Here is a 26,455-nt window from a genome sequence, read left to right as displayed (position 1 = left end):
CCTTCTCAGGATTTTCACAAAAGTAAAAGATGCAGTATTCAAATTGATACCATTTTATCATTTGAAAGTTCTCTGCTGTTTGTTGTTAAATGAAGCATGCAAAAATGTTGCAGACTTTATAGCTTGAATATTCTCAGCCATTCAGCACCCCGGTGATATGTACAAGGTTTCAGAACAAGTAATGTGGTCATGCTCGTTTAGCTCATTATGTTTTAGAATTCTCCTGAGCCTTTAAATTGTTCTCATCGTGCAGAGACTTTCGATAACAGGTTTTCATTTTGCCTGCGCCCACTCCATTACAACGTATTCAGTTGGCTTACATGAATTAACAAATCTTTAATGTTCGTCGGTTTTCTTAAGGATTCTATTCAGAGACTTTCGACAAAGTGTCTTTCAATCCAGGCGACGACTCTGTAACAAAGTATCCTTACATGCAGCATGAAACACTTGCATACCGGGTTGCTTTCTATCTGGAAACTCACTGGTTGCTTTGATGTGTGTCCGAGCAACGCAGATCATCCGTCCTTCTCCTTCTGGCTTCAGGGTTCCACCTTCTGCCGCTCAGGCACTCCTGGGTGGAATTCTGACCCCAGGAGAACGAGCACCTTGCACAATGGAAAAAGGGGCAGCCTTCCTGCACGGCTCCTCTTTCACACTTCGGTCGGTTCCACAGAGACCCTGCTTGCGGGCCACTCTTCCTTGAAACAAAAGCATGTTGAATACAAACGGCACCCTGCTGTACTTCTTGGCCTCTGTGCTGTTGCAAATTCACTGCCACGGCTCTGGTCACCATTCCCTCTCTTACACGTGTTAGTCGGGGCTTTTTACACAGCTGCAGCCTTGTAACAGGTTGCAGGTGTGAGTTCTCCATGTGGGATATATTTACCCACTCAGCAGTACTTCCCCAAATAATCAGGCTGCACTTCAGCAGAACCAGCAAAATGGCTGCGCTGGCTCCTGTGAGCACCATTACATCCAAACTGCGTTTTGCAGCGACAAAAGGATGGCTGCACTGTTTTGCCACGCGCCATTGGGCAAGATGGAACAGGGAGCACCCCGAGAAAGGCTACTAGGGTGTGTTCTTGTTTCTATTAAATAAGTGGAGTGAAAAAGCAGCGCTGCTTTGCTGCAAGCCCAAAGTTCCCATTGAAAAAGGTAATATTTCACCTTCAAAAAGATGCTGCTCTGATGCTCTTTTCCTCTGTTTTTCATTACCCTAAGTTCATCAGTAAGACTCTGCCCTGCCCATTCATATTCACATTGTGCTTCAACAGGAAATAGCATTATTCTTGAATGGCAGGCTGTGCCAGCCAAATCTGAGAAAATCAACAAAAGCGTTACTTCAGCTGCACAAAAACAGGCTTAGCATTTGCTACAAAAGCATCAAAAATCACTGCTTGAAAAGAAAATCATAGCTCTCTGTGCACATGTCAATTTCAAAAGACCTTTGCCTTGTACAGAATGTTGTGTAAAAGAAGCTGGCTAGAGCTACAGAACAACATTGGGAAGTAGATGGAAGAGAAATCACAGCAACATTTACCATGTGTCAAAATGGGCTTTTGCAAACCAAAAATAAATGCCCGTTTTAAAAGTACAATGTTGAATGAAAGCGTGTCCGTGCCTAGCAATGTAAGGGGTTTGTTGCTGGGAAAACATACAGGGGATGTTTTATTCAACAGGCTTCTTTTTGATTCAGGACACAATAAAAGAAAATAAAACTGTTAAACTGCATTGGATGGATTTTGCAAGCTCCAGAACAGGTTTTACCTGTTGGCTAAGCTAAGGCTTCCCCCAAAAGGAACCACAATAAGCTTCCAGGACACTTGGCTGATAATTAATAGGTTGGAAAACTTTGACTGACCAAGACAAAGAAAGTTCACATACTCAGACATTCGTCTGTGCAGAGGCCTTTCACTATAGAAATTCTGGGACACGAATGCGTGAAAAAGAAAGCCACACCTCCCCGTGACTTCTACAAGAAGCTTCAAAGAAAAACTCCATGACAAGCCTGGACTGAGGGGGGTAGCTTGGAAGCTATGCCCATATATGGGGAAAAATACTGAACATTTGCCTCCAAAGACTATGTTATTAATAAAACTTGTAAGACTTATCTTTGCCACAGGACTTTGCAGAAATTTGAAAAGTTAACAGTGTAAATGTGATTTTATGGGCTTTAATTTAAGACTGCATAGACTTCACTGCCACACGGGAAACAGAAATGGCAGAGAAGAGGGAATTCTAAGGAATGTGTACACGATGCCACCATGAAAATTAATACATACCTAATGATAATCCACACCCATGTATAAAGTCATAGAATTTTAGGCCGAATAGTTCACACTAAAAATGACTAAAAATGATTAGACAGGCGAAACAATGTCTCACAAATTGTAGAGTTGGACATGCATGTTCTGCACAAAATATGTAATCTGCTCATGTAATTTGTTTAAATGCTACCACTGTAACAAATGTGCTGTTTATGTCAAAACTGTGTTGTGGCAATATTAACTGTGGGAGGTTTTGAACTTTGAAAACCTCACATCATAAATCTGACATCGTGCCCCTGAAACCCAACCAGCTGAGAGCAAGGTGTCAACCATTACCCCTGACCAATCCAGTTGTTTAGAGGTGTGCTCAGCTAAGCCTGCCCCATCACATCATCTGATGATGTCACCATGCATTATAAATAAGAGTCCTTGACAGAACTCTAGACACTCTCCTGAATTTCCAGTGCCTGAGTTCCTGATCTGCCAATTCATCTTGCTGATTCCAGATTCCACTGCAAGGCCAAAGCATTGCTGACCCCACTTCAGAATGACCAAAGCATAGCCGATCCTATCCCAGCAAAGCCATTGATCCAGAAAAACCCACTAAAATCCCAATAACCAAAAGGGAAGAGCTGTGGTACCCTTTTTTGGGAAGTATCCTGAAACAAAACCGGTTTGTTGCTCACTGCCTGCATGTCCACTGACCTTTAGTCTCCAGTGACCAGACCTTTGTCCAGCTGTCTTGCCAGGAGAGTCTGCTATCCGGTGACCAGAACTGGTTGACTGTCCAAAATCCCAGATTCAAAAGTGGACTGTGAATATTTTCCCCAGCCCAGCAAAACAAAGTCTACCCCCATCTTGACCCTTTTGTCTTTAATCCACTCTCTAAGCAACCCTATCCATACCCTGGTAACTTGTTAAAACTGTAAGAATGATCTGTGCATCATGTCATTTATCTCCAAGCGTTAGCGCCACTTTTCTATTAATTTTTGTCCTGCATAGATCATAAACCCTTAATCATATTTTGAGTAATCAAACTAAATTCCAGGTAAAGTTGAGCGCTGGAGTGACAAGGTTCACATCGCGAATCAACCTTGGATCTTACAGCGTCCCTTTTTTTCAATATAGTATCTAGTTCAAGTCAAACCTGTACTTTTCTCAACTGATTTTTTTTCTCTTTCACAGCTTCCTTTTACCCAAATCGAACCTTTTTCTATCTTGCAAATCTGTTTAGTTTAGTAGCTAGAGACACCCTTGCCCTTCTGTATTGTCTCTGTGATGTACAGCTATTCCCCAACCCAAAAACCGCATTGAAAATCCAAGAATTTCACCTGTTTTTCATAAAATTTGCTTGTGTCATTTTAAACGGGAATTAAGAAAAATGCAAGTTTCTAACGTGTCAATTTGGCTGCATCATGTTCCAACTATCCACTTGTTTTTGAATTATATGCATTTAGCTGATCCATTACCTTGTGATTGCTAGTGATATACCATACTTACTACTATGATAAAACATATGTATACCATGATTTAAACACAATTAATCACCCTGACTACCTGCTGCTTCTTTCTATCCACTCAGAAGTTGATTAATTGTGGGTTGAGGGGACATTGCTGGGGAACATTTTAACTCGGGTGCTATCTCTCCCAATTCAAAAAGTGCTCCTATTGAATTGTGCTTTGTATATGTTCTAGGAGAAGGTTAATCAAGTGCATTGCTTCCATTTCCATTGTAATTGTCACCCCATTGGTGATTGCTGCCCAATATTAAAAATTATCTGATTTCCTTTGAATTTTAAAATAAATAACTATTGCATTTTCACCAACCGGCCTGGTTCATGGTCCATTGTGACCTGGGGTATTTGAAAAAGGGGGTGTGATCTTAAATTGAATTTGCATAAAATAAAGAAAAAGGCATCTCAATGGTGCGCTACATACTAGCTGAGACCAAGGTGTGTTGCCCGATTGAAATCCTTAACGAATTTGGGGGCTTGCAGCCGGGGATTGAGTTTGGTTGCCACACGTGGCAGTCTAACAGCAGACAAACCTGCAAGGTAGTGATACTTTGTATAGTTGGAATACTTGGTTACACTGTAGAAGCGCCTCCCCAAAACAAATATCCTAAGTACCATGCCTGTGTATAAAAGTCAAACTTAATCAACCCCAAAATAGACAGAAAGCAATAAAATACAGGTTACCCTTACATAAAGAAAGAAAGAGCATGTCCAAAATGACCACGATAGAGATAAAAATGGCTAGGGAGCACCTTCTGCACAAGCTATTTGTCAGAGGTATATAGCCAGAAAAAGATGAAAAAGTCTGGCTAGAAGAAATAACACAACAGGTCACCGTCATGAACATGGATATGTGGCAGGATGGTGGCCTTTTACATCAAGCTTTGAGCGAGTTATACATGACTCCAAAAATTAAAACAGGAGCAAATCAAAACGGTCAGAATCGCAGCCTACATGCATCTCCATATGGGAGTGATGCGGGAAAAGCAAGAGGAAAATACAACTATTGCGCAAAAATCAATCTGAACTATTAAATAAAATCCAGACTGATCTAAAATAAGCAGAACATAAATTACAAAAGAGCCACGATTTGGAAGTAGAATCTGGAAATTACATTATAAAATTAAAAGAGGACTTGGCTCTCCAACAGCAGAATAATGTAGACAGAGGCCCAACTAGATGCCTTAAAAGAAGAGGGTCAGGAAAAGGTTGCAGAAGCTGATTCAACAATTAACATATAACAGGGCCTGCTCAGGACAAATAACCAAGTTTCTTTCCCTGGTATCCACAAAACCCCAACCTGCAGGACAACCCTCCTTTCTTTCCCTGCTTTCAGGAACCCAGACAACCAAATACGGGAGATGGGAGGCCAAGGGTGGAGGGTTACCAAAATTCACAATATCCAGGGTACTACGGAAGAAGTCATAGTTACCCTTCCCGTGAACCACCTAGATTTGAACAGAGACCCCCATACCAGCCGGAATGGGTGTCCCTAACTGCAGCGCCAGGTCCAGAACCTTACCCAGGATCTGGGTCGCATGTTGAGGGTTCAACAGAACCCTCAGATGAACATGGCAGCGCAGAACCCCACAAAACACAGGTCTGGCACCCCAAAACAATGACGGGGAGAGAACCCTGAAAACTCACCGTTTCTAGAGGAGGCGGCACAGGGGGAAGAGGGGTGTAAAGCCCTAGAGGAAGTTTCCTTCCTCACTCGTGAATAGCACCTGGACACCCAGGAACTTTAACAAAAATCTTTTGCCCCCGAAAATCTTCAACCCAGGGAACAGAGGAGGGGTAGGAAAATAAAGACAGTAAAAAGGCCCATTTTGTGGAGGAAGTTAGTGTCCTCCAGTTTGAAGGGGAAGAATCCTTAAAAGATTCTGGGGAAAAAAAATCTTCTCCTTCAGGGACAGGGGAATTCCTCCCAAAGAAAATTGGGTCCCAAGAGATCTAAATGAAGACTGGATGGGTGTAGGGACTGATTCAGAGTCATCCATCCCTGAACCCCAGAATGGTCATCCTGAGAAGAAAATCATAATGGAGTGATCCTCCCCACAAATTGGTTGTAGAGACTGCTACCCGGGAAGCGAGGGGCAGCACAGAGCTAAAGGAAACGGGGGATTCCAAAATCTCCACTATTTCAGGATGCAAACATTTTATTACAGATCCCCAGACACTGCCACAGAAAATTGTCCAAAACTCCACCGTGTCGGACCCTAAAATAAAGAAACTGACCACCCAGTTTGCCCAAAATGCACAATACCTTTGTCCGCTTGAGGAGACGGGGGTAGATTTTATGCCCCGGTCCAAGTCCACGGGCAATGTACATTTTCAGCACTGGTGGACATTGGATCCAAAAGCCACTCTTCTGTCAAAAAGGGCCTTTGAGCAGCTAAATTCAGGAAGGGGGGAGAGATACCAGATCCCCCTCACCCCTCTTCCTGGACAACTCCAGAACTTCGACGGGAATTAAATTCCTGTCGAGGGGACTGCAGATTTGGAAATAAAAATTGGGCAACACAAAGTGAAACACCCGGTCATAGTCATGACTCCAGAGGCAACACCCTGTCTACTCGGGAATGACATCCTGTGTAGGTTGTCCGCTCAAATAGACTGTGTGAACAAGGTCCTAACAGAATAACAGGCCAATAGTGTCAACAATGTTAGTTTAAATGCCACATGGTTGAACAAAAACCTGATCATATTGAGTTTCATTTCCTTATCAAATACCTGATGTGACAGTAATTGCTATAGGACAACAAACTGGTGATGGGAACTCTTCTCAATTCCTGAAAATCAACCTTCCTTCCAGTTTCAAGTGGCATCCACCCTGGAAGGAAGTACTTTGAAATTTTATACGGATTCACAATCTGAAAATCCCAACTCTACAGTCAAAAGTGATGTGAAACCAGCTCAATGTTTAGCTGACATTCAGAAAATTAGAGAACAGTTGTTCATCCCTATTCAGTTAAATGAGGGGAAGGAGTCTGTTCTCGCCCGAGGATGCGCGAACAACTGTAAGAGCTTCATCAGCAAAGCCATTTTCCGAAAGCTCCCAAAAGATGCAGCCATTCCCACATTTACAATGATCAATAAGTGGGAAATGGGCCTGGAAACTCAATTCCAAAACACATCCTGCCTTACAAGTGTATGCTCAAATTTTCTATAGGTAACAAAGACATAGAACATAATTGTTGGGTCGTGCGAGATGTCCCTGCTGCATTCTATTTAGGCAGTGACATTCTCAATCATTTTGCTATTAATTTGTACCTGATAAATTACAAAGCCTGGTCCTGACTAGGTGGCAATCCCATGGACTTTGACGATTCAGAAAAAGCATTTCTGTCAGCCTAATTGCTGCCATATGCAGTTGAAGTTCAAATTGGAGAGGGGGGTCACCATCCCAGGACAGACACGATTATTCCCACTTGAATTAAAAATGAAAAGAGGACAGAACTTACACAATTCAGATGCATATGTACACCTTAATGCCCATCTCCAACAGCAGGGGTTGGTGTTAAACCCAACACCATTAGTCAATGTAGACAACACTATTCCAATATTGATGGATAACAGCGACATTAGGAGTATCACACCTGGCACAGGCACCATTATTGGAATGGCGGTTGATGAATTTTTCCATGTATCTAGGAAATGAACTGATAGGACCAATCCCCCATGACTGTTTTGACAATGACAGTGGAAATGACTTACCGCCAGACAGGATCTTCACCCGGCAAGGGGGAAATTTCCTGGTGTACTCTTCCTGCCCTTACGGGGAGGAAGAGGTGACCTGTGACATCAGGCAAGATGAGGTGATATTCCAGGTCCATAATGACTGCCTCACCTACCTGAAACCCTCTGTCCAAGTCAATACTCCAACCAGAAACCTCTTCACCCAATTGGAGGAGGCTGCTGAGATAGCAAAACCAGAAGTCTTTCCAGGCTTCAAGCAAATGGTTAAAGAGTGAGTCAACCTAGCTGATGCCTGTGAGACTCCAGAGCAAAAGCAAAAGTTGAAACAGGCGTTCTTAGATTTTGAAGATCTCTTTGCGGTGGACTCGTGGTCACACCGAAATCCATACTACAACAATTCCCACGGACCCTGGAATGACTCCTGTGTTTGTGAAGCAATACCGCTTGCCTCTCACATCCATGGAGTCCCTGATAGAAATCATCAAAAACCCTGGGTCCCATGGGGTAATTCGTCCAGTCCAAAGCACCTTTAATAATCTGATGCTGGGGGTTTTAAAACCGAACGGCCAGTGGAGACTCTGTGCTGACCTTAGGGAGGTAAATAAATGGGCCCCCCATGTCCCGATGGCCTCTCGCATACATTAAACAAGGACTGGCCCAGATCTAGGGGTCAAAGGTATACACTGCCATTGACCTGACCAATGGGTACTGGACCGTGCCCATCAGTAGGGAGGACCAATACAAGCTGGCCCTTACCTTTGGGGGGCAGCAGTACACGTGGACCAGGACTCCCTTTGGATATATTAACTCCAGCAACAAATTCAACATCTTTCTACATAATGCCATGCCCAACTTGGGTGAAAGGGGTAACCTGGCCTATGTGGATGATGTCTTGATAAAAAGCTCAACTGTGGAGGAACATATAGTGGAAATCAGTTATGTTCTGACCCAGTTGAGGGTTGCCAGAGCAGAACTGTCCTTCCAAAAAGGCACAGTAGTGCAGGACCAGTGTCAATTTCTTGGGGCATGAAATAACTCCTGAGGGTCTCTGTCCCCAGGAAAAGAAAGTGGAAGCACTCCTAAAACTAAAAGACCTCAACACTCTGCGTGAGCTAAGAAGCCTCCTTGGACTGACTAATTACAGTAGGAAGTTCATTGAGGATTATGTATAGTTCACAAGACCCCTGATCCATCTGTTGAAGGGGGATGTAAAGGGGGTATAGGGGGGGTCAAATGGGAGTGGGGTCCAGTACAAGCCGAGGCAGTAAAACAACTCAAAAGGAGCCTCTCACAAGAGCCTTGTCTAGCTTACCCTGTCAACAATGAGTTCTTCTTGGAGACTGGGTTCTCAAATACATGCCTGACAGCACTATTATATCAAAAGCATGACAAGGTCAATAAAGTAATCTCCTATGCAAGTAAGACTTTATGCTCTGTGGAGGAAAAACTCAAGAAGGCACTCCTGGCAACGGTGTGGGCATTGAACAATTAGCGCCCGTTCATCCAGGGGGATGAAAATCATAGTGGAGACTTCACACCAGCCTTTGCAATATCTACAAAGTGGCAGAATCCAGGCCGGAAATGTAATTCCAGAATTACTTCCTGGATTCTGTCAATGCAAGGCTTTCCTGTGGAGGTCAGATATGGCCAAAACAAGAAGAGTCCTTTTTGCGCAGGTTCTGGCTGACTTGCATGATTGTGCCAGAGAAAATTGTCTCGAGGATGAAAGTCTTAAAACCCTGGACAACATGGAGGCGTACCTGAATTCCCTGCACAAAGTCTATGAAGAAGACAAGTGCGAGAGAATTCCTACAGTTTATGTGGACGGGTGCTCCTACCATGTTGACCAGGGGGAAAAAGGAACTGGTGGCCGGTGTTGGGAATGCTTGGGTGGACGACGCCCAGCAACCCTCCGCTGGATACAAAATCGGTTCCCGCAGTAGTCAGATGGCAGAGTTGATGGCAGTTCATCAAGGCATCCTCACTGCCGTCCAACACCAACTCCACAAACTGGTCATATTCACTGATTCAGATTATGTCCAGAAGGGGTTCGTGGAGCACCTGGTAAATTGGAAAACCAGAGGCATGCTATGTGCTAACAAACCGCTTAAACATGGCAAGCTAATCCACAATATTGATGATCTGGTCACCTCTAGTGGGATGACCATCTATTGGAAGAAGATCAAGGGTCATTCCAGATCAGAGGGGTCAGACAAAACTGGAAACACCTAGCTGATCAGCTGTCCAAAACCGAAGCCATCCAAGGGGGATATCCTTGAGATAGAGTCCCTGTTGGGGGAAATCCAGGTCACTGCTGTCACTAGGTCCCAGACAAATGCTCACAATGAACAACTGGCCAGTGGAGTAAGGAGACCCCAGATGCGGATTTAATCATGGCACAAAAAGGGGATCCGATTATTGGAAAATGTTATCAACAGTGAGAGGACCCTGAGAACTTTCCCCTGATGGATACCAACTACATTGGGAAAGAGGACCTCAGGGTGTTGATGAAATGTCCAAAAAATGTTCTGAATCCAAGACGGTTCATTGGTAAGGAGATCCATATCTGGCTGTGACCAGTGGGTGGTTCCTATCTCATTCCAAAGCCTGTTGCTAAGTCACGCCGATGACGCAGCCACAGCCGGTCATCAGGGTTTTCACACTACTTTAGAAATCTTAAGGGAGTTTGCATATTGGCCACACATGGGGCAGAACCTCGACCAATATTTGAAGGGGTGTCTTGTGTGTGCACAATTTCAGCCAACATCACTCACACACCGAGCTCCCCTCCCGGAGAGGGGGATGACACTGCCTAATTTATATTTCATCAGGCCCTTAATTCGCTCCTATAGGGGGCAAAAGTACATGTTAACCGTAACATGCTTGTTTACCAAATGGGTGGAATGTCTCCCGGCCCCAAATTGCAAGGCAGGAACAGCAGCTGCCCTGATGATCAACCACATCTCGCGTTTTGGCCTACCCCAAAGGATTGAGTCAGACCAAGGTAGTCACTTCATCAGCGAAGTGATGACAAAGGTGTGGGACATACTTGGGGTAAAAAGTATCTCACATTGTATACCAACCATATTCTAGTGGGGGAGTTGAGAGGTACTGTTACGCTCACCTGACTCCCACGGAGGCGCTGGCCAGGATTGTGCTGCTGTGACCTCTTCTAAGGTGTTGCGCGGGGCTCAGAAGATGGACTGGACCGGACTCCCAACTCCTGCTTGTCCGGCCTGGAAAAGTATCCTTCTGTAGGCGAGAATAAGGGATTAACTGTCTGCGGGGAATGCTACCAGCCTCCCCCTTTCCCTTCTCACCCTCCTCGAAACCCTTCTGTGCTTCCCGTGGCGTCTCACCTTAGGGTCTTGAAGGGCGAGCTCTCCTTCCTGCTTCTGATGCAGGGGCGCGTTGGTATCCAGTTACTTCACTGGATTATTGGTTTTATGAGAACCAAACTTGCTTGGCTTCCAGGTAAGTTCCTTGAAAGGTTCCCCTTTTGTCCTTGCATCAATATGCTAATGTCAATGTCTTTTTCCCCATAGGGGCCGGGGTACGGAATGCCGGGGAAAAGGCACCGACCCGAGATGCGAGGTGCAATCCCTGTAGAAATCAGGTAAGTCTTGATGAGCGTTTTTGGGTAATGTCTTTTCATTCGCTCATTGACGCTAATGTCTTTTTCCCCATAGGAGCCGGGGTCCGGAAACGCCTGGATGCGGCACGGACCCGAAATGAAGAGGGAATGACCCAACAGGTAAGTCTTAACATGGAGGTTTAGGTTTCCTCATTCCCTTCTCTCTCTCACCTTTGCTCTTGTCTTTTTCTCCCTAGGCGTGGAAGCGTGGCTGCGAATCCGGGTGAACGCTGCTGAACATGGAGGCGCCCTGTGAAGGTGAGTGGAATGCGGCGCTGCGGCGGTCGATGCGATGTGCTTTTAAATTAAGTGTCTTCCTTTGCAGGATCGTCGGCGAGCTGACTCCGGAATGCGGATCTTGCAGGTAAAGTCTTTTCCTTCTCCTATTCTCTCTTTCTCTTCCTTTGTAGGTGATCAGGATGCTGGCAGGCGTGGCAGAAGTCTGAATGCAGGAGCAAACACGGTGAGCGTCCAGCTGCTAGATGCAGAACAACGCGAAGCATGTGCTGTTCTTCGGGTGTGGTTTAAATAGCCTGTAAAGTAGTTCCAGGTATGTATTCTTCCACTCAGGTATCTATTCTTCCTCAGACCACACCCGAGTGATAAAGTAGTCCAAAAGATAAAGTAGTCCCATTCAGTCCTCAAGAGGGCCTGGATGTAGCAGCACGGTCTGCTTCAGGTAAGTGCACATTAAAACACTTACACACATGTCTTGCTTTATGAGCCTGGCGCCTAAGGCGCCAGGACTGGGGTCCAGAATGAGCCTGGCGCCAAAGGTGCCAGGACTGCGTCCAAAAGGCCCCAACTTGGGCCCGCTGAGACGTCCTTGGGGAAAATGATGTCTGCCTCTGGGGTTGCTGGGCTGGGCCTGGCTCCTTGGAGGTAGGCATCATGACAGTACCCCCCCACAAGGCCCCTCCCAAGGTTGTTTCCTCCGGGGGTTTTGGCTTGTTCGGGAATCTACGGTGGAACCTTCGTATTAATCGAGGTACGTGAATATGGTTACTAGGCTCCCACGCTCTCTCATGAGGTCCATAACCCTTCCAGTCAACAAGATAGAAGAGTTTTGACTTTAACATTTTGGAGTCTAAAATGTCTTTCACTTCGAATTCTAATTCCCCATCAATTTGAATAGGATCTGGAGGCTTGGACAGTCGGGTTCCAGGTTGTACCGGTTTCAAAAGTAATGCGTGAAAAACAGGATGAATACGCATGTTGGAAGGCAAATCCAGTTTAAAGGCCACTGGGTTGATTATGGCTTTGATGGGGTAAGGCCCAATGAATCTGGGATTTAAAGTCCGTGGGCCCTTGAGAGATAAAAGTCTAGTTGCTAGCCAAACCTGGTCTCCTACTTGGTAAGGAGGTGTTTTACTTCGGTGCAAATCAGCGTTTTCTTTGTACTTTTTCTTGGCTTGCTGTAAATGAGTTGTAGCTTCTTTGAAGGCTCAGGTTATTGTGGAATGCAGATGATTTACTGCGGGCATTTCCAGGGTCAGAGGTGGATCTAGGTCAGAGGTTCGAGGATGGTGACCATACAAAGTATAAAAAGGAGTTTGACCGGTTCCGGAATGCATAGAATTGTTGTGCATATTCTGCGATCCAAAGAATGTCTTTCCAATTGTACTCAGATTGGTGCAACATGCACCGAAGATATTGCTCGAGAGTCTGATTTGTCCTCTCAGTTTGTCCGTCGGTCTGGGGGTGGTGGCTGGTGGATAATCGCACATCTATTTGTGCTAGTTGGCAACACTTCCTCCAAAAATGGGAAATGAATTGACTTCCACGATCTGAGACTAGTACGGAAGGGAAACCATGTATTCAAACTATATTCTCCAGGAGTTCCTTGGCCAGGATGGAAGCTGAAGGCAATCCTTTTAGAGGGATAAAGTGGGCCATTTTGGAGAACAGATCCACGATTACTAGGATAGTGTTGTAACCACCACACGGAGGCAGGTCCGTAATGAAGTCCATAGACAAGGTGTGCCAAGGTGCCGGTGGAATCTCCAAGGGTTGAAGTAGGCCGGCTGGCCTACTTCAACCTTCCTTTGACCTTTATTTTGGGCGCAAACGCCGCAAGACATCACAAAAGACTATGTCTTTTCTCCAAGAAGGCCACCAGAATTGGTGTTTGATCTTTTCTTCCGTTTTAGCGATACCAGGGTGTCCTTCCATTAACGATTCATGATAATGAGCAATAACTAGTTCTTGCAATTCCTTACTTGGCAGAAATAACCGCTCTTGGAAGTACGGTAAGTTATCCTTAACGGTGAAGTGGGGACCCTTTTGAGTCCATTCCAGTAAGGCTGAAGGGTCAAAAAGTAGTTTGACTCGAGTTTCAACGTCCTCGATGGTTTGCAATGAAGTCAAACCTAAGATTCTTTGTTCAGGTATTATCGGCACAGGTTCTAAACACGAATTGGGTTCTTCCATGCCAATCCGGGATAAGGCGTCCGCTTTGCCATTCTTGCAGCCAGGGCGATAGGTAATTATAAAATCAAATTCTGCAAAGAATAAAGCCCATCGGAGTTGTCGTGAAGATTGGGCTTTGGCCGTCTTTAAATACTGCAAATTTCTGTGATCCGTAATTACAGTGATGGTGTGTCTTGCACCGAGGAGGTAATGACGCCAAGCCTTAAAAGCAGATTTAATGGCCAGTAACGCTTTGTCGGTAATTGCGTAATTAATTTCAGGAGCTGAGAATTTCCTGGACCAAAAGGCTACAGGGTGTAGCTGGTTAGTTTTCGGATCCCTTTGCGACAGGACAGCTCCCATGGCTAAACTGGATGCGTCAGTTTCAACAATATACGGGAGATCAGGACGCGGGTGCTTCAACACAGGTGCGGAAGTGAATTTGGTCTTTAGGTCTTGAAAGGCTTGTTAGGCCTCTGGAGTCCATTCAAAATGTTTATTCTTACGTAAAAGAGCAGTAATGGGTTGGACTATTCGTGAAAACTCCGGGATGAATCTTCGATAGAAGTTGGCAAAGCCAAGCATACTCTGAACCCCTTTCACTGAACCGGGAGATGGCCATTTGAGGATGGCGTCCACCTTTCGTGAATCCATTCGAATTCCTTTAGGAGTCAGAACAAATCCGAGGAATTCAACCTCAGTGGTATGAAAGACACACTTTTCCAGCTTGGCAAATAGTTTGTGCTGGCGCAATTTCTCTAGAACTGCTCGAACATGTTTTCGATGATCTGACTCAGAAGATGAGTACACCAGGATGTCGTCGATGTATACGATGACACAAACATCGATAAGTTCTTGCAGAACATCGTTCATGAAAAATTGAAAAGCTGCAGGCGCGTTGCACAAACCGAAGGGCATAACCTGATATTCGAAGAGCCCGTATTTGGTGCGGAAAGCTGTCTTCCACTCGTCACCTTCTTTTATTTGCACTAAGTGATAAGCTCCCATGAGATCTAACTTGGTGTATATACGAGCATCTTTTACTTGATCAAGAAGTTCAGGGATCAGAGGCAGGGGATAACGATTCTTTATCGTTATCTGATTTAAAGCGCGGTAGTTAATACAAGTTCTAAGGTCTCCTTTTTTAGGCACGAAGAACAAAGCGGAAGAGACCGGGGTCTTTGATGGGCGAATAAAGCCATTGGCAAGGTACTGATCCAAATACTGACGCAAATGCTGGTTTTCAGGTTCAGCGAGAGCGTAAATCCTACTACACGGCGGTTGAGCATTGGGAACTAGATCGATCTGGCAATCGTAAGAACGATGAGGGGGTAGCGTGTTAGCCTGTTCTTTCTGAAAAACGTCCTGGCATTCAAGGTATTCTGCCGGTAGTTGAACAGTGGTGGGGGTTACTGTGACTAAACCAATAGCTGGATTTCTAGGATAACAAGTGGGACCACAATCTGGAAAAGTTATTCTCTTTGATCGCCAGTCTATTCGAGGATTGTGTGTTTCTAACCAAGGAATTCCGAGGATTACTTGAAATTGTGGAGCCTTGATTATATCAAACACTATTGCTTCCCGATGTCCATCCAGACTCAGAACTGTCACTTCTGTGGTGGAATGCGTTACCGGCCCAGAGGCTATTTCGGTACCATCAACCGTAGTAATGACATCCTGGCTTATTTTTGGATGCAGAGGAAGGTTCATCCTGGAGGCCAATTCGCGGTCCACGTAGTTTCCGATAGCTCCGCTGTCGACGTATGCTTTGATGGCATGCAACCGTTGGGGCTTTTTTGGATCCACGAGCACCATTGGCAAGACAAAATGCGAGGTCAGAGAGTTTGTTTTCAAGCTCGCCAAGCGGACCTCTACGCTTGTCGAGCCAGGTCGTTTCCCGAAACAGGTTCCATTAAGTTGTTGTCAGAGGCACCAACCACCTTCCTAGGTGGTTTTACCGGACAATCACGAAGAAAGTGACCGGAAGCCCCGCAATAGAGGCATAGTTGCTTTTGTCGCCTTCTCTTGCGTTCCTTCTGAGTTAACGGCCCCTTAACTCCCCCTATTTGCATAGGTTCCGAAGCTTCGGTATTCCTGGGGTTTACGAGGGTTCTGATCGGTACTCGGGTTTCAAACTTGGACCGATCTGCTTTCCTATTCTGAAGTCTGTGATCCAGTTGTACCACAAAGTAAATATATTCTGCGCAGCCCTGGGGTGGATTCACTACTTGGGCCAGAATGTCTTTTAGCTCTCCGCGCAGACCCCGGTGAAATAAAGTGATCCTTTTATTTTCAGGCCATCCGGTTTCCACCACCAGTCTGTTAAAGGAGGCTATATAAGACAAAAGATCTTGACTACCTTGTCGTAGAGATAGCAGTTTGTTGTCAAGGGCCTGTCCCTGCGAGTGTCGAGCGAACAACCTTTCCATGCTGGCCTGAAAGCCCTGAAAATCCTGGAGAATTGGATCGTTCTGGTTCACCAAGGGAACAGACCAATCGGCAGCACAGCCACTTAGGTACGATAACACGAAGGCCACTTTGGTCCTATCATCAGTGAAGGCTCCTGGTGTGCATATAAAATGTAAGCGACATTGGTTCATAAAAATGGCATATTTCTTTGGGTCCCCCGCAAAACGTTCAGGCGGTGCTAAAGGCATGGATCCCGGCAGATTGATCTGAACAGGGTTACTCGAACCCAACAAAGTGGAAATTCCCCCGGGACTAGGTAAAGGAATTTGTCCAGCTTAACTCTGTTTCAATCGTTTGGCCAGGTCATCAGTTTGTTCCTTGGAGAGAATGAGTTCTCTTTTGAGGGCATTAATCTCTTGGCGAGCTGAGTGTACCTCTGCCATTAATTCCCCCAACATCTGGGCCAGCTGGTCTGTCTCAGAAGTCTCCATAGCGCCCGGGTGGGAAATTGTGGGTAGGCTTCGCGTTCTGTTACGCTCACCTGACTCCCACGGAGGAGCTGGCCAGGATCGTGCTGCTGTGACCTCTTCTAAGGTGTTGCGCGGGGCTCAGAAGATGGACTGGACCGGACTCCCAACTCCTGCTTGTCCGGCCTGCAAAAGTATCCTTCTGTAGGCGAGAATAAGGGATTAACTGTCTGAGGGGAATGCTACCAGCCTCCCCCTTTCCCCTCTCACCCTCCTCGAAACCCTTCTGTGCTTCCCGTGGCGTCTCACCTTATGGTCTTGAAGGGCGAGCTCTCCTTCCTGCTTCTGATGCAGGGGCGCGTTGGTATCCAGTTACTTCACTGGATTATTGGTTTTATGAGAACCAAACTTGCTTGGCTTCCAGGTAAGATCCTTGAAAGGTTCCCCTTTTGTCCTTGCATCAATATGCTAATGTCAATGTCTTTTTCCCCATAGGGGCCGGGGTACGGAATGCCGGGGAAAAGGCACCGACCCGAGATGCGAGGTGCAATCCCTGTAGAAATCAGGTAAGTCTTGATGAGCGTTTTTGGGTAATGTCTTTTCATTCGCTCATTGACGCTAATGTCTTTTTCCCCATAGGGGCCGGGGTCCGGAAACGCCTGGATGCGGCGCGGACCCGAAATGAAGAGGGAATGACCCAACAGGTAAGTCTTAACATGGAGGTTTAGGTTTCCTCATTCCCTTCTCTCTCTCACCTTTGCTCTTGTCTTTTTCTCCCTAGGCGTGGAAGCGTGGCTGCGAATCCGGGTGATCGCTGCTGAACATGGAGGCGCCCTGTGAAGGTGAGTGGAATGCGGCGCTGCGGCGGTCGATGCGATGTGCTTTTAAATTAAGTGTCTTCCTTTGCAGGATCGTCGGCGAGCTGACTCCGGAGTGCGGATCTTGCAGGTAAAGTCTTTTCCTTCTCCTATTCTCTCTTTCTCTTCCTTTGTAGGTGATCAGGATGCTGGCAGGCGTGGCAGAAGTCCGAATGCAGGAGCAAACACGGTGAGCGTCCAGCTGCTAGATGCAGAACAACGCGAAGCATGTGCTGTTCTTCGAGTGTGGTTTAAATAGCCTGTAAAGTAGTTCCAGGTATGTATCCTTCCACTCAGGTATCTATTCTTCCTCAGACCACACCTGAGTGATAAAGTTGTCCAAAAGATAAAGTAGTCCCATTCAGTCCTCAAGAGGGCCTGGATGTAGCAGCACGGTCTGCTTCAGGTAAGTGCACATTAAAACACTTACACACATGTCTTGCTTTATGAGCCTGGCGCCTAAGGCGCCAGGACTGGGGTCCAGAATGAGCCTGGCGCCAAAGGCGCCAGGACTGCGTCCAAAAGGCCCCAACTTGGGCCCGCTGAGACGTCCTTGGGGAAAATGATGTCTGCCTCTGGGGTTGCTGGGCTGGGCCTGGCTCCTTGGAGGTAGGCATCATGACAGGTACAATAAAAAAATGGTGAGCATTCTAAAAAAGTTTGTGGCAGATTCTGGGCCAAGTTGGGACATCCGATTGCAGCTTGTCCTGATGGCCATCAAATCCACACCATCTGCAACTAAGATGTCTCCATTTGAGCTGATAACTGGACAAAGGATGGTGCTACCTCAGCATCTGCTATATAGAACACAAGAGCAGACATTGATAAATGCCTCCACAACTCCTAAGTAGGTTGTGAATCTAAGGAAACACCTTCAACATGCTTTTAGTAGATGGAAGAGAAATCACAGCAACATTTACCATGTGTCAAAATGGGCTTTTGCAAACCAACAAAAAAAATGCCTGTTTTAAAAGTACAATGTAAAATGAAAGATTGTCCGTGCCTAGCAATGTAAAGGGGTTTGTTGCTGGGAAAACATACAGGGGATGTTTTATTTAACAAGCTTGTTTTTTATTCAGGACAAAATAAAAAGGAAATAAAACTGGTAAACTGCATTGGCTGGATTTTGCAAGCTTCAGAACAGGTTTTGCCTGTTGGCTAAGTTAAGGCTCCCCCCAAAAGGAACCACCACAAACTTCCAGGACACTTGGCTATTAATTAATAGGTTGGAAAACTTTGACTGACGAAGACAAAGAAAGTTCACATACTCAGACTTTCGTCTGTGCGGAGGCCTTTCACTATAGAAATTCTGGGACACAAATGCTTGAAAAAGAAAATCACACCTCCAAGTGACTTCTACAAGAAGCTTAAAAAAAAAAATTCCATGACAACCCTAGACTGAGCGGGGTAGCTTGGAAGCTATACCTGTGTATGTGGAACAATACTGAACATTTGCGTCCAAAGACTATGTCATTAATGAAACTTGTAAGACTTACCTTTGCCACAGGACTTCGCAAAAATGTGAAAAGTTGATTTCATGACCTTTAATTTAAGATGTCAGACTTTACTACCACACTGGAAACAGAAATGGCAGATAAGTGGGAATTCTAAGGAATGCGTACACGATGCCACCATGACAATTAATACTTGCATCCCCAATTATAATCCACACCCATATATAAAGTCATAGAATTTTAAGCTGAATATTTCACACTAAAAATTATTAGAAGGGCGAAACGCCGTCTCACAAATTGTAGAGTTGGACTGACATGCGCTGCACAAAATATTTAATCTGCTCATGTAATTTGTTGAAATGCTACCACTGTACAAATGTGCCGTTTATGTCAAAACTGTTGTGGCAAAATTAACTGTGGGAGGTTTTGAATATTGTAAAACTCACAGCATAAATCTGACATCATGCCCTTAAAAACCCAACCAGCTGATAGCAAGGCATCAACAATTACACCTGACCAATCCAGTTGTTTAGAGGCATGCTAAGCCTGCCCCACCACATCATCTGATGTCACCATGCATTATAAATAAGAGTCCTTGACAGAACTCTAGACACTCTCCTGAATTTCTTGCACCTGCGTTCCTGATCTGCTACATTCATCTTGCTGATTCCAGATTCTACTCCAAGGCCAAAGCATTGCCGACCCCACTTCAGCAAGGCCAAAGCATAGCTGATCCTATCCCAGCAAGGCCAATGATCCAGAAAAACCCACTAAAATCCCAATAACCAAAAGGGAAGAGCTGTGGTACCCTTTTTGGGAAGTATCCTGAAACCAGACCGGCTTCTTGCTCACTACCTGCATGCCCGCTGACCTTTAGTATTCGGTCACCAGACCTGTGCCCAGCTGTCTTTTGCCAGGATAGTCTGTTATCCAGTGACCAGAGTCTTTTGTGAACAGAACCGGTTGACTGTCCAAAATCCCAGATTCAAAAGTGGACTGTGAATATTTTCCCCATCTCAGAGAAACACAGTCTACCCCATTTTGACCCTTTCTTTTTTAATCCACTCTATAAGCAACCCTATCCATACCCTGGTAACTTGTTAAAACTGTTAGAATTCTCTGTGCATCTTGTCATTTATCTCCAAGCATTAGCGCCACTTTCCTATTCCTTTTTGTCCTGAATAGATCGTAAGCCCTTAGTCATATTTTGAGTAATCAAACTAATTTCCAGGTAAAGATGAGCGCTGGGGTGACAAGGTTGATGTTGCGAATCAACCTTGGATCTTACAGTGTCACTCTTTATCAATATAGTCTTAATAATCTAGTTTAAGTCAAACCTGTACTTTTCTCAACTGATTTTTTTTCTCTTTCATGGCTTCATTTTACCCAAATCGAACCTTTTTCTATCTTGCAAATCTCATACAGTTTAGTAGCTAGAGACACCCTTGCACTTCTGTATTGTCCCTGTGATGTACATCTATTCCCCAACCCAAAAACCGCATTGAAAATCAAAGTAGATCACCCGTTTTTCATAAAATTAGTGTCATTTTAAACGTAAATTAAGACAAACGCAAGTTTCAAAAGTGTGAATTTGGCTGCAGCATGTTCTAACTTTGCACTTGTTTTAGAATTATATTGGGGATATATTGACCCACTGGATGGCATTGCCCCACATCACTATGCTGCATTTGTGCAAGAAACAACAACCTGGCTGCGCTTGGCTCCTGTGTGCACCAGGACCTCAAAACTGCATTTGGGCAGCAACAAAAAGATATCAGCACCATCCTGCCTAGCCCACTTCAGGCAAGATGGAACAAGGAGACACACTGAAAAAGTATGCGAGTGTGTTCTGAAACATAGAAATGGAATCAAGTGGAAAGGAAGCACTCCTTTGCGCAAAACCCAAAATTCTCCTTCAAAATGAAAGATTTTCACACTTAAAAAAAATGCTGCTGTGACGCTGATTCCCTCTGATCCTTAAAGCCACTGTGATTAAAAAGGCCCCGTCAAGCCCAGGATATTTCACTGTGCTTCACCAAAACCAGGCATAATTCCTGGGTGACAGGCCCAGTCAAACCAACTCAGAGAAATCAATAAGAAACTTCACTTTCACTTGCACAGGAACACACGTTTATTTATTTCCAAAAGTATCCAATCTCAGAAGTTACGAGACTATAACTCTCTGAGCCATGTCTGTGTCAATGTATCTATGCTTTAGATAAAACTCCTGCATTCAAGGAAATGACTACAGCTGCAAAAACAGTGTGGGAATCTGGTGGAGCTGCCAAACCGAATTTAAAGGAAATAAAATGCTAGCAGTTTTCAACATGTGTAAAAATGGGTTTAAGCTGACTGAAGAAAAAAAAAATGGGCTGTTTAAAAATAAATTGTTGGAGGAAAGCCTGCTTACTTGGCAATGTAAAGGGGCTTTGTTGCTGGTGAAAATACATACATGGTTTATTTTCTTTCACAGGTTTGTTTAAATTCAGGACCCAAAAATCAGGAAATAAAGATTTTGAACCAACTGTGCTCAAGTTGCAAGCTAAAAAGAAATTGGTTATTCCAAATGGCAGGCTGAAACTTCCCCCAAGGGGAAGGAGACTACCATAAAAACTCTCAGCAGATACTGACAACCCCATGATAATTATGGGGGGCTGGGGGTGTTGAACAGACTTTTGTCTCTGCTGGAGCCCAAACAATTAAGCTCCCAGGGATGGAAGCCTGAGGTGTGGAGAGGGCAATATAACTCCAGTCAAAGGAGAAGCCACCACCCTGCTCTAAAGGAAATGACAGCTGGCAGCAGTGGAAGGACAGAAAAAAAAAATTGATTCAGGAACAAAGACTACCATTTGTTCCCAAAGACTATTTCAGGGATAAACTTTAAAGACTTCTATCTTTGCCACAAGAGGTTGAAAAATTGTAAAAATGTTGCAGTTTAAAAGTGATTTTTCGTGCTTGCTTTCGGGACATGGCAGAACTCACTGACACATTGTGGACAGAAAGGGCAAAATATTGAAGATAAATCAGAAAGTATCAATGTTGCAAACATAACATTTTGTATATACATTCCTTGGGATAATTTGCATATGTGTATAAAGTTGTGGAATTTTAGGCTGAATCGTTCATGTTTAAAATTACCAAAATGTATCAGAAGGACGAAACAAGGTCCCACAGACTTGATGATTGGACTGATATGTGCTGCATATAATATGTAACCTGTGTGTATAATTTGCCAAGAGATTGCAATGGTGTAAATTATGTTTTTGGCAAAATCAGATTTTCAGTAAAGTAAATGTGGGAGTTTTTGGATATTGTAAAACTCCCACATAAACTTGACATTATTCTCTTGGAAATCCAACCAGTTGAGAGCAAGGCGGAGACTAGCACCCGTGCCCAATCCAAGTAGTTTAGGGCCATGCTTAGTTAACCCTGCCCAGCACATACTGTGATGATGTCATTATGCACTATAAATATAGGTCCCTGACAAGACCCTAGACAGACACTATGCCTGATTTCCTAAGCTGTATTCCTGTACCAGTCATCTTCCAGATCCAGACTCCAACTACAGGCCAAAACATTGCTGATCCTGCTCCATGGTTCACTGCAAAACCCAAGCATTGCTGGTCCCATTCCCAGTAAGGCCTCAAATCTGAAAACCACTAAAATTCACTAATAAAGAAGGGGAAAAGCTGTGGTGATTTGGGGAAGCGAAGCAGCCTGATCCCACTCACTGCATGCTGCTGCCACTCACTGCTTGCTGCAATCCTGCCATCCAGTTAACCTGTAGTATCCAGTGACCAGAATTGCCAGTCCAGAAGTGCTACCTGGTAACCAAAACTATCCTTTGGTATCCAGTCCCTGCCAGCTGATCCTGTCCCACTGCGTTTGTCCGGCTGTCCTTTGTTAGACCAGATCCATGTGGTGACCACAACGCGGACTGTCCAAAAACTAAAAAGTGGACCGTAAGTATCAATTGCCACCCCACCTAAACCCATAGCCTATTTTGTCTTTTCCTCATCCCACTCTCTAAGTCACCCTGATAACTTGTAATGCTGTCAGAATCATTCTTACCACCCTGCCACTGATTTCTAGTGCTAGCGCCATCTCTTTAGTAATTTTGTCTCGTGAAATCCTAAGCTATTAAATCATATTTCGAGTGATTGGACTGGTTCCGCCAGGGTGGGCGCTGCGGAGCTAGGGTTGAACTCACAAATCAACCCTGGAGTTTATTGTGTCCCTCTTTGGTGGCCTAGCCTAAATACTCTACTGTTTAGTAAAACTGTTCTTGTCAAAACTGATTTCCTTTCCTTTTTCACTGCCCGATTTTTCCAAAAATGCACCTCATTCTATCTTGCCCATCTCATTCAGTTTAACAGCTAGAGACTTAATTTCTCTTCCATAATATACCTGTGATATATATCTATCTCCCTATCTAAAAATATTCACCCGATTTTCAAAGAAACTGTTTTAGTAAATTTACAGAGAATACAAATATTTGCAAAGTTTCCAACGTGTCATTTGGATTGCAAACTGCTTTAAATCCTCCACTCATTTTTCGAACTGTGTGCTCTTGCTAATCCATTGCTTGTGGTTGTTTGTACCTTTACATTGTTGCTTTAGGGAAGAATTATATTTGCTTCAAGGTTTTTGTTACACACATTCATTATTTTATTCATCCATGTCCGAGTGTCATTTTTAACATTGCCAGGGTTTGAGATCCGTTTTTCTCTCTTATTTGGGGAGGGAAGGTCAGATTTCAATTTGGTTTCCTATTTGTCATTCCTGATTATCTGCTGCTTCTTTTTATCCACTCACAATTGATTATTTGTGGGTTGTGGGAACATGGCAGGGGGAAATTCTAACTTGAGTGCTATCTTTCCTAAAATCAAAAGGGTTTAGTGATATAATATTCTTGCTACTGTGATAAAACATATGAATATCATTATTTAAATACATATAATTATCTGTTGAAATCCGAGTGTCATTTTAGGCCTTTGCAAATTTTGTGAGGGAAGGTCGGATTTTGATTCTGTTTACTGTCACATATTCCTGACTAACTGCTGCTTCTTTCTATCCACTCAGAAGTTGATTAATTGTGGGTTGAGGGAACATTGCTGGGGGACATCTTAACTTGTGTGCTCTCTCCCAATACAAAAAGTGCTCCTATTCAATTGTGCTTTGTATATGTTCTAGGCTCTGGTTAATCGAGTGCATTGCTTCCATTTCCATTGTAATCATCACTGATTTCCTTTTAATTTTTAAATAAATAAATATTGCATTTTCACCAGCTGGCCTGGTTCATGGTCAATTGTGACCCGGGGTATTTGAAAAAGGGGGTGTGATACGAGTGGTGTAGCATCTCAAATTTAATTTGCATAAAATAAAGAAAAAGCCATCTCAATTGTGCGCTACATACTAGGCTGAGACCAAGGTGTGTTACCTGATCAAAATCCTTAACATCCATCACCCCTCCCTGGCCATCATTAAAGGGACATGCCTGACCTTTACTGCTCGCAGCAGGCCTCTTCTTCGCCCAATTATCTAAGTGGTGAAAGTGACTAGCCTTCACTACTCTTGGTTGCTTCTACCTCATCTCAGTACTTTTGATGGTCATGTGTGAATTATTCAGGGTAGTTTTGGAATACCCCCATAAAGACAGGAGATGGGTTAGTTTCGTCATTATTAGGGAAAGGGGGACACCAGGTCTCTCCCAAGGGCATCTTACTCCCAGTCCCTACAGACCCTCCACCCAGGTAATGCCTCCCTCACTTGTCCACCACCCCAGGGTCAGGATCCAAAAGCGATGGCCTTTCCCTGGCCACCTGCACAGAGGATCCGTAGGGAATAGGAGTGAGAACACCCTCCGGTTTCACAGTGTCCTGTCTGGAATGCTACAAGGGGCAAGGAACACCTGGTCTTTTGAGAAAGACATTTCTGTGGGATCAGAAACCAGCCACCATTCCTTTGTTTGGGCGATGGCCCCTATTGTACCTTTTTTTTAAAAGAATTAGGCTATTTCCTTTCTACCAAGTGATAGCGACAGAAGTTTAACTCAAGTTTGCCATCCTGGTCTACTTTGTAAGACATCCTGACAAGCATTATTTTAGATTTCTTTTCTTTAGATTAGGGCAAAGAGATTTAGGGACAGCTTAGTTTTTGACAGGTTCAAAATAAAGAAACCTTTATCCAAGTAATTATCTCGTCCATCTCCCGTTTGTAACTTACCACAAAGGGCACAGTGAGAGGGTAGCCTTTAACATTAGCTCCCATGTACAAAGGGGACCAACCGCTAGACCACCACTGTAGAGGAATCTTACTGCGGGGACAATGGACCAGGGAAAAGGAAGCTGCAGAGCACTACCTGCTATGCACCTTACTCCAATGCCCCAACCCAGACTATAAAATACCATGGTCAGGACCTAGGCCCAGAAATAGATCATGCTCACTTGACCAAATTCTCCTTTTGCCCTCCTCCCCAGAACAAGTGAGCTCATTAATATAGGCTAAACTTCACATACTTTAAGTACTACAACAAGCTTTCACATTGATCTTTTTTTTTTTACTAGATTTTCTTGGGCCATGCATAAGAAAGGAACACCCATATCCACATGCTGGCCTTAAAATGCTAAAATTGTGTACACTAAGATTAATTGCTTTGATCATAACCGTCTCGGGTCACTGCAACTATTGCTAGTTGCAGACTATACCAGAGTGGCTGATTTTTTAACATATATATAATATATTTATATTAAAAGGGACTTCATTGTAGTTGAATATAGATTCATTAAGATAAAAACTAAAAAGCAGCACTGATTTACTAAGGAGCCACAATTGACACTTCTTGGAAGGGGGAGAATTGAATTGTGATGCAGTATATGAAGTCATGATTTGTGAGTTCAAGACAAGCTGCATCTGTACAGAAAAAGTACATCTTGGGTATGAAATGTAGACAAATTATGCAAGTGCACTGTGAGGTGGAATCACCAAACACCAGTCAGACAGGGAATGTAAAACTTAAACATAAGTTACTTGCCCATGAGGTATGATATATGTGGGATAGACCACAACAGTCTGTAAAACTAGGACTTTTCAGTATCGATCAAACATGACAAACTAGGCGGACCCTCTCTCCAGTGTTCAACATTTAATTAAATATCAGGTGAATACCTTGAAATGCCAAGCGATTAAAGATATACCCGTTCTGTCTCTGGAATCTTAATTGTTGGCATAGAACACCCCTCTCCTTCCAAGGAACCAAGCGCTAATGTTGGCAATCATAAGCAATGGGTCACTTTTGGGATTGGTCAATCCCTGTGGGTTTCCTAGAAAGTGACCAAAATCAGAATAGCACAGCAGAAACGTGCCAGCACTTTCAACGCAGGAGGCCATAGGACACAATCTGGTCATCAAGAGCGGCACGCGCAATGCATTGAAACGGCTGTTAAGGGTGAATTTTGTAATGCATTCATAAATATACTTAGTTTATGTGAACATTGTGGGGATGAGCGTAATTGCATGGCAAGGCTGAAGAGTGATGTGGGAGGCTGATGGAATAACACAGAGCGGTAGGATTCTGGTGGAGAGACAGCAAATGTGTAAATATGGGACTATTGCTGAGGCCTTGGTGGGAAAGATGTGAGAAGCTATCATTTAGGGAGATTAGAAGAAACTTTATGAAAAATATCCCAGACACTTCATTGGAGAATAAATAGTAACCAAGATTCGTGTGTCCAGAGAAACCAATG

The 26,455-nt window shown here is 44.3% G+C and overlaps 1 protein-coding gene across 3 annotated transcripts in view; it reads right to left on the bottom strand.

Moving 5' to 3' along the window:
• ACVR1 (activin A receptor type 1) overlaps positions 1-26,455 on the bottom strand; it is a 903,677-nt gene that overhangs the window by 146,581 nt on the left and 730,641 nt on the right. The gene's annotated exons all lie outside the window — the stretch shown is intronic.

This window comes from Ambystoma mexicanum, chromosome 9 (assembly GCF_040938575.1).
Source record: "Ambystoma mexicanum isolate Mex_15411 chromosome 9, UKY_AmexF1_1, whole genome shotgun sequence".
Lineage (NCBI taxonomy): Eukaryota > Metazoa > Chordata > Amphibia > Caudata > Ambystomatidae > Ambystoma > Ambystoma mexicanum.
The sequence above is the reverse complement of the archived record's forward strand: the minus strand, read 5'-3'. Positions and strand labels throughout refer to the sequence as shown.